The following is a 9,384-nucleotide window of genomic DNA, read 5'->3' as shown; positions in this document are numbered from 1 at the left end:
CTGTTGAGCCTTTGTGTGGCTGCGCTTGGAGACCCTTGTGGACCCTGGGGTGTGGCTAGGGAACTCCTAAGTTTCAGACTGAAGGAAAGATCCTGGGTGTGTCAGGGCCTGGGGTGGTGGCGGGAGCTGAAGGGTGCCCGGGCCAGGCGGCTCGCCAGGGTGTGTCAGGGCCTGGGGTGGTGGCCGGAGCTGAAGGGCGCCCGGGCCGGGCGGGGCGCCAGGGTGTGTCAGGGCCTGGGGTGGTGGCGGGAGCTGTAGGGCGCCCGGGCCAGGCGGGGCGCCAGGGTGTGTCAGGGCCTGGGGTGGTGGCGGGAGCTGTAGGGCGCCCGGGCCGGGCGGGGCGCCAGGGTGTGTCAGGGCCTGGGGTGGCGGGAGCTGAAGGGCGCCCGGGCCAGGCGGGGCGCCAGGGTGTGTCAGGGCCTGAGGTGGTGGCGCGAGCTGAAGGGCAGCCAGTGCCAGACGGGGCACCAGGGTGTGGCAGGGCCTGAGGTGGTGAGAGCTGAAGGGCCTGCGCGCCAGGCTACCTTCAGGCCCTGCTCCCGCCGGGCCCTTCGCGTGGGTCTCCAAGATCGCCAGCATCTCCCAGGCCCCCAGGGGCTCTCTCTGTCTTGTGCTCTTGATCGCTGGAGAACCAGTCTGAGTGCCGGGTCAGCGTCTCCACGGTTTCATAGCTGTCAGACATGTGGGCCACCATGTCTGTCATGTTGTCCTCAGACGTCCTCACCAGTGTGGGCCGGAAGACCAGGGCCAAGTTCTGGGGTTTCATCTTGTTTTTCTCAGAGTGGTCAGCGATGGTCTTGAGATGACCCACAAGGAATGTGACCGATTCATAGTAGTGACCTGGGAAGTTTCGGATCAGCTGCTGCAGCGCCCTTACCGGCTCCTGCAATGCAGTTGGCCTTGATGAAGTCGTCGTATTTGTCGTTGGTGAGGAGAGGCTTGGGCAGCTTTTGGAAGAAGGATTTGAGCAGGCTGATCACTTTGAGGTCGTGCCAGTGCTTATCCTGCAGGTTGATGTCCCCAGGCCCGCGGTTGAGCTACTCCTGCAGTCTGGACACCATCGCATTGTTGCCGGGCATTCAGTAAATGCCCATGGACTCCAGTCCTCCTGCCTCTGCAATGCCACAGCATGCAGCCACCATTAAGGGGACGAGTGTCAGCCTGACCTTAAATGCCATTGGGGCGGCCTTGTTTTTTTTATGATGTTGATGCCCCAGGGGGTTTTGGGGGCTGAAGCACTGTCATTCTTGCTCCCTGAGGGCAGGTCCTGAGTCCTGGGGCCACGTGCTGCACTCCACTTGAGGAACTCAGACATGAGGAACCCCAGGCCGCCAGAAACTTTGGGGGAGGAATCAGCGTTGGGCCCAGAGCTATGGCTCATTTTACAACAATCATTAAGCTTCTTGCTGATCAGGGCTTGGTTGGTACAGCTGGGGTGCTTGCCCTCAACCCTGCTGTTCTCCCGGATCACTCTGATCCAGCCAGCATCTCAACCCTGTCCTCAGCCTGAAGAAATATTCACAGAAGTCAGCAGTGGTCAGCCGGAACACGTGCCTCCTCTTACCCTCACCGTAAGAGATGTCCATGAGGCAGGAGCCGATGCAGACTGGCTCCGCCTGGTCCTCACCTGCTCCGGCCTCCAAAGCCACTACTGCTGCCTGCTGGGGCGGGAGCCCCACACCTTAGCCAGAGCGAGCGCACCTGCAGCGCAGCATACAACCGCTTCCACTGGCGCAGGTCATTGCCAGCTTTCTTCCCCTTCTTGGTGAGGATCTGCTTATAATAGAACCAGCTATCTCCTGGTATCACTGAAGGTTGCATCCCAGAGGTCAGAGGTTGAGTGTCACTTAGAAGGAGCATCAGTACCTTCAGAGGTGCCCCAGCTATCCAAGGACCGGTTGGTGAAGAAACTCCGGAGCAGCCGCAGGCTGGGTATTGGATTTGGCAGGTGCTGCAGAACCCAGCCCTCCTCTTGGAAGGTGTTGAACTGTCAGAAGCAGAAAAGTTCCTTTTTAAAGTTTCCTTTCTTGTTAAAGAATAAGTGTGCTTGTAACTTTGTTAAGCCCTATGCTATGTAGCTGTTAGACATGCCATGCTTACAGGCACATGGTACATTAACTAAAATATCTTTATACTTTAACCAAGACATCTGTGCTGGATGTGCTCACAGGCATGTCCCAGATCTCCATTGATTTTACCTGCTTAGAAAAGTTTTAAGTTGTTAATCAATCAGGTTTTAGTTTAGATTGTGAGGTCTGGCTCCAGCCAGCAGAGATCAGACACAGCAATAAGGACAACTCCAAATGCCTAAAGAATAACTTTGTCTGATTTTCCTTTGTTCATTGTAGTCTCTTGGCAAGAAGGCTAGTGTGAGCACCCTTCCTGCAGTCCAGGAAGTAACAATTGTGTTGCTGAAAGATCCTTTGTCTCAGTGCTGATTTTTCTTTGCAGCACCAAGCGTCTATTTCCAGCAACTATTTCCAATATGAGCCTATCATCGCAGGACTTGGAGTGCTCCGTGGTGTTGAACAGCAGGTAGTAGGAGCTCGGCCAGCCTTGATGCTGCTGCAGCCCTCCGAGTAATGGCATCCCAGGGTGAAGGTGAAGGTTGGGGAGGATGGAGGATGGGTTGGTGCCCAGGACGGGGCGAGTTCATGGCACTGGAGACCACAGCGGAGGCAGGGAAATGCTTGGCCTGGAGGTCAATGCTCCGGCTGGTTAGTTCATCAATAAAGGGGATGGAAGCCAGAGAGTCTTTGTGGTTGCCAAAGGGGCCACCTTCCTGCCCAAGAGTTCCCCTTGCCCACTGGCCTCTGGCTCCAGGGACTGATCACCAAATCCAAGGTTCATCTGTCTTGCAGGGGTCAGCTGAACCTTGCGGTGCGTCAGGGGCTTCTGCCTCAGGACCACCTCATTGAGGCGATCCTCCACAGGAGGCTCTAGGGATTGGGTTCTGGGTTCTGGCCATACAACTCTGGGTGGCTTGGAGTCCTCTAGGGAACTACACAGGGGACTGGGCCAGGTTGAAGGTAGGCAGTCCCCCTCCCCCAAAAAGGGTGAGTCCCTTAAGGAGAGTGCGTGCAGGAGGCATGTCCAGCACTGGAATGATGGACTGTAGCTCAGGTAGCTGATGAACCCCAGGTAGTCCAGGCCCTGCAACCCAGGTGGGGGCGAGGCCTGGGGCCCTGGCAGGTCCCAAGTTGGGCAGGCAGGGGCGTGGGCAGAGAAAAGCTGCGAAGCCCAGCCACACTGCTCAAAGCAGGCTGACACCAGTGCCCTGGCCCCAGAGCCTTGGCAGAATGGGTGGCCTGGCTTAAGTAGTCATCTGAGCCAGCTCGGTGTCAGCCCTCCTGGCCCAGCTTGCTTGAGGCATCCTGGGAGGTGGAGCAGGGCCATGGGTTGGGGGGCAGCCACCTCCTCCAACCAGTCCTGGGAGGTGCTGCAGGCCAGGGAGCCATTGCTGGGCACCATCTCTCCCCCACACTGCGGGGTACCTGGTTTGACAGCCAGTGTGACAAGGCCTGCTGGCACTGTAGTCTGCTGGGGGGTATCCGGCTGCCAGGCTCTGGTAAGGCACAGGGCATCCCAGGCTCCGAAGTGAGATGGGAGAAATCTACCAGGGAAGTCAATCCATATTTTCTTAGTACACTTAAAGCATATGTAAAATAAAATATATCACATAACAAATTCCATTTTATTGACAGCTCTTACCACCTCTCAAGGATTTGAATGTTTAAATATTTTAGCAGCCACATTAGTTAATGTTTCAGGAATATCACTGCTTCAAAAGTGTAACAAAACTTAACTACTGTGAAAGCCATACAGCAAACTTTTTTCAGTTTTTTTTTTTCTAACAGGAAAATATGTGGGTTCTACTAATAAATGATTTCACTTTTGTAAAAGAAAAGTTAGAAAAAAGTTAACAACAGATTGTAAGTAGAATAATAAAATAGAACTAATGAAATTTGTTTTAATTTCAGGGAATTATATTTATGGACTGTTAACTATCTGTAATGCTGGCTTAAAAAGGCATATGCTCAAATTTTAACAATTTAAATTTTTAATAGGGTAGTGATTGGTGACATTTGGTATAAAATTATTAAAATGAATAAAAGCACCCTATGAGCTGATTTTTCTCATGCTGTACACAGTTTTTTTTAAAGGTAATATGGATGGCCTATGTTTAGTTTCACAGGGGCTTCTTTTTTGTACAGATGACTGAAGTTTCATGTTTCATTTTAGACCCTCACTTGGCCCAAAGGAAGTAATGTTTGTTAATATAAGTTAATCTGGCTATATCCTTACTTAGACAGATATAATGGAGGAATGTTCATCTACAGGTGGAGACAAAGAGCACTGTCATTACAACATAGAAACAGACTCACTCCTAACAGCTCAGTTTGGAGAAAAGTCAATCTTTACTCGAAATCTCAGCTATTAGTGAAGTTAAAGTTCTATTGTGTGGTCTAGCTCTGTAGCGGAATTAGTATGTAAAATAAAGCCATACAATTCATCTTTAGACTACATTCTATAAATCTAGGAAAATTAAAATCGTGTGAACAAGCAGTCCTCCCCACTCATTCTCCCCAGTAGCTGAGACCACGGGTATGTGTCATCCTGCTGGGCTTACATAATAAGTTCTAAGCATTATTTTCAATAATGAACATTAAAAACCAAGACATTAATCATTGAGTAAATACTAGTTAATACTTCTTCCTTGAACTCTTCATTTGATTTCTGGGAAAGTCTATTCTTCTGTTTTTCTGTCTTCCTCAAAATATCCTGAGCTAGGTACTTCCCTACTTCCCATCTCCACATTCAGCATGTTCTAAGGCTCAGTACTTAGACTTTCTTTCTCCTTTGCTTGTACCTATATCTTTGATTATTTCATCAAATCTCCTATCTTTAAGTGGTAGTAAATGACAAAGCCTCTAAGTTTCTATCTTTATCCCATAAATTTCCCCTGTACTGCAGGCACATACCCGTATTAACTACATAGTCGAGATCTTCACATGGATGTCTGTGAGGCCTCTGAAATGTGTCCGAAACCAAACTCCTGATTTTAGTGGATTAGCCCCTCATGTTTTGCCGTTTCCATTATAATTAATCTCAGCAACTATTAAGTCTATTCTTTTTGTTGCTAAATGTTCATAAATTGGGGCCACCCTTGATTCCTCCTTTTTAATTTTACATGTTCTAATATCTTGATAAATTCTACAGGCTCTTACATTAATGATAAAATTCCTTATTACTGATTAACCTACCAAGAAGATTGAATGACAATTATTGATTTCTTAGACCTACAGTTCTTAAAGTATGGTCAGGGGTCTCCTGAGAGTCCCAAGACCATTTCTAGGAATACATGATATCAAAACTATTTTCATAATGATACCAAGATATTGAAAATCTTAATGTTTCCTTGTCTTTAGCATGATAATGACAGCAGTACTATCAAATCTTAGCATAGTGTCTCATACAGAGTATACATTAAAATGTAGACTACACAGCAAGTTAGGTAGCCTGATTTACAAAGTCAGGCTCTTTATTACAATGCTATAGTCTATCAAAAATAAAATATAGTAATTTATTTGAAAATCTGCTTAATGTGGAACCTTTGATGGGTTTCTATCTTTTCTTCTAATAATATCATAATTTAAGTTCTTTTACATAAAAATTGCACCCTAATTTCTTAGGACATTGTGTATAATGGAATTTTTAGATGAAAGGATGTTCATAATTTTGATTTTCTAGATATATATATAGGCAAATTGTAAGACAAGAGGGTTAAATAAAATCATAGGCCAATAGTTGCATATGACAGCAACTAATTTACCATATTCTCTTTAGGATTGTTATCTTTTTTTTTTTTTGAGACGGAGTTTCACTGACGTTACCCAGGCTGGAGTGCAATGGCGCGATCTCGGCTCACCGCAACCTCCGCCTCCTGGGTTCAGGCAATTCTCCTGCCTCAGCCTCCTGAGTAGCTGGGATTACAGGCACACACCACCATGCCCAGCTAATGTTTTTGTATTTTTAGTAGAGACGGGGTTTCACCATGTTGATCAGGATGGTCTCAATCTCTTGACCTCGTGATCCACCCGCCTCGGCCTCCCAAAGTGCTGGGATTACAGGCTTGAGCCACCGCGCCCGGCCCATTTTTTTAAGTGTTTAATGTTTTGATAGTTTAAAAGATTACATTGTTTGAATTTACAACTTTTACCCACAATTATGGTTGAAGGTTTTTTGTTTCTCTTTGTCAGTTTTCTCTTTTGAATTTTGTCTTTTATATCTGTCATGTTGTCCTTAACAGAATTTTAGTTTATCTATAGTGATGTCAGAATTTGCATGAGCTTTTTCATTTCTCTTCATTTTCATTTTTTTCTTTTAAGTTAAGCAAAAATAATTTTGATATTTTATTTTTAGATGAAAATGTATTGTAAATGGTCAGATTATAAAATAGAACAATTTACTAACAGCCTCTCATATTTAAATAATTCTACTCTGCCCTGTTTTAAATTGGCAAGCTGAATTTTTAACTCTTTTCTACCTCTAGATATTCTTAGATGTAGGGAATTGTTGCCATTAGTTTTTCCAGGCTTATAGCCCGACATGGGCGTAAAATTTCTTGGGAACCACAACAGTTACTAAAACCCAGCATAACTGAAGAACTTCAAAAAGACATTTGACTTGAGTTTTAAATGATAAGGAGGAGTTTGTTGAGCTGAAAAAGAAACGAAGCACTGTATTAAAGGCAGAGAGAAGAGTTTGGGTAAAGAAGCAGAAACATAAAAGGCCAGAGGATATTTGGGGTACCCAAACAGTTTGGTGTGATGAGGAAGGAAGATGGGAGATAAGCCCGTGAAGCTAGTGACAGTTGATTTGAGGAAGCTTGCATTCTAGACTAGAGAGTTTGTGCTTTATCTTATTTGTAGTTGGGGATTTGCTAAAGATTTTCTACAAAGGGACACACTATGATCAAACTTGTAGTGTGAAGGCACTCATACAATTTTAGCAGCCTACTGTTTTACTTGTTAAATCCTTTTTCCCACTTCTTCATTTTCATACCTGACAATTATGTGGTTGGTATTGGCCTCTGCGAGAATGTAAATGGTGCCTAAGTAGCCTCCAGCCATGTCAGGATCCTGAGCTTTCTCATTTCTTCCTCTTCTTTGTTTTCATTGTGTTTTTTTAATACAAGCAAAAGTAATTTTTGACCTTTGATTTTAATATGATAATGCATTAAAAACATCTGGAGGTGCAAATAATATAGTTTCCTCAGCTTTACTGACTCAGATTTCATTACTTTAAAGAGGCAAGGAAAATGATAAATATACATGTGTGAAGAATGGGAAGAAAGTTAAATTTATTAATATTTTTATCAAAAAATTTTCCACGGACTTTTAAAGCTTCTGTTTATTGAATAATAACAAAGACGTTAAAAATATTTTTAATATTTTGTATTAACATTGGGCCATTCAATTAAAAATTAATTTCCTTTTTAGTAGAATGAAAATTGAAGATCTCAGAAACAGAAGCCCTGTTTCTCTAAGAGAATCTTTATTTCTGGAGGGATCTTATCACTTAAAATACAGATCCTATAATTATCATGCACTCAGATATAATTATCTTCACTCAGGAAGAAACTAAATGAATTAACTCCAATATTGTCCTCCTTCTGTTGATAAATTCTGTGGAATGTTTATCTTTTGAGTGAAAGAATAGTAGAGTAATAGCATTATAATGTTCTTATAGCTTATCACTAGGCTAATAAAACTTATTCCTTTGGTCTTAAGTTTGAATCTTTGTAGGAGGTTGGGAGATACTTAGTGATGGCATATTAACAGTGTTTTACTTGTGCTGATTATGTATATCATTAATATGGCAGTATTTTAATTTAACCGTCTTTCACCTGAGCTGAGTAATACATGACTGCCTCAGGTAATGATACTTAAAATTTCAATCAGTATTAAGGTTTATTCCAGGGCAGTAGATGATAGAGACTAGTGTTTAAAGTATTCCTTGTTGCTGAATACTTTAAAAGATCATAGATTTTTTTTCAATCTATGTATGTTAGATATTAAATTGTTTATAGACTGTAAACTAATCAAACACAAGGGCTATTTTAATTTTTACCTTGCTTAATTTTAACTGTTTTATTTCATTTAAATGTATTATAATGTTCCCAACTTGTTTAAGTCATAATACAAAAATGTTAATATTCATGATATTATAGATTACTAGAAAATTATGTTTTCACTTACATATATGATAGCTTGACACAGATTAAAATTAAACTCAAACATAACAGAAAAAATTAGTAGCAATCCTTACAAATACAGGATTATATTTTTACTTAGGTATACTGACATAATCAGCCATATTAAGTGAGATACCATGTCTTGATTAAGGGCATTATTGATCATGAATAAGCAAATATGTCATTTTCTAGAACTTAATTTGGTTTGCCTTTTAAGAAAATCTAACAGACAAAATTCTAAATAAAATGTAGATACTTATAAATTTGTTAGTGTTAACTTTCAGAAGAAAACTAAGTTCAACTCAAGATACAAAACAGAATTATACACAGCTTAGCAGTGATGGAAATATTGTGAGTGCAAGGTGCAAGGCACATTTTAAAATACCACTTGTTTTTCAAACCCCAAAGCAGAGCCATAATAAAAGATTACAACTAGAAAGAAATTAAAAATCATCTAAATTTTAGTCTTCAGTTTATTAGATGAAGAAATTGAGACTTAATGTTATATAAGTAGTTAAATTAGATATATTTATAAGAATTTAATTTTCTTACTTTTAGTCTACTATGTGTATATCACAAAAAGTTGATGCATTTGACACAATTTTATGTATATATATATATATAATTATGTGAGTAAATATATTACATAAAATTACACACATATACACATTGGTAATATATGTACTAGTATATTAGCATTTGTAATCAAGGAGAATATTATTTTATAAAGGTGAATAGCCTTAAAATTAAAAACAGGAAAATAAATGAGTTGATTTTTATTTTTGTTAGATTTGGAGATTTAATTTATACTTAAAAAACACGCACACACACACATATGTATATATATACAGATGTAGGTGTTTTAGTGTATATATAAAATCTATAGTGAATAATATGTATATTTATGTAGTTATATATTTTTATCTCGAGTGATAATTTCATTGCCCAATATAGACAGAGATGATGAGATAGGAATGTATTAGTGGAAGCAAAAAACTTAAATTTATATTTCCCTGTTTACTATCTGGATGTCTTTAAAAATTGATTAATATCTATGAATCTAGGCCGGGCGCGGTGGCTCAAGCCTGTAATCCCAGCACTTTGGGAGGCCGAGGCGGGTGGATCAC

General features: G+C 41.8%; 1 pseudogene; it reads right to left on the bottom strand.

Moving 5' to 3' along the window:
• Window positions 1-526: 526 nt before the first annotated feature.
• On the bottom strand, window positions 527-6,611 carry LOC108284448 (annotated as a pseudogene).
• Between the last annotated feature and the right edge of the window lie 2,773 nt (window positions 6,612-9,384).

This window comes from Cebus imitator, unplaced genomic scaffold (genome assembly GCF_001604975.1).
Source record: "Cebus imitator isolate Cc_AM_T3 unplaced genomic scaffold, Cebus_imitator-1.0 Scaffold279, whole genome shotgun sequence".
Lineage (NCBI taxonomy): Eukaryota > Metazoa > Chordata > Mammalia > Primates > Cebidae > Cebus > Cebus imitator.
The sequence above is the reverse complement of the archived record's forward strand: the minus strand, read 5'-3'. Positions and strand labels throughout refer to the sequence as shown.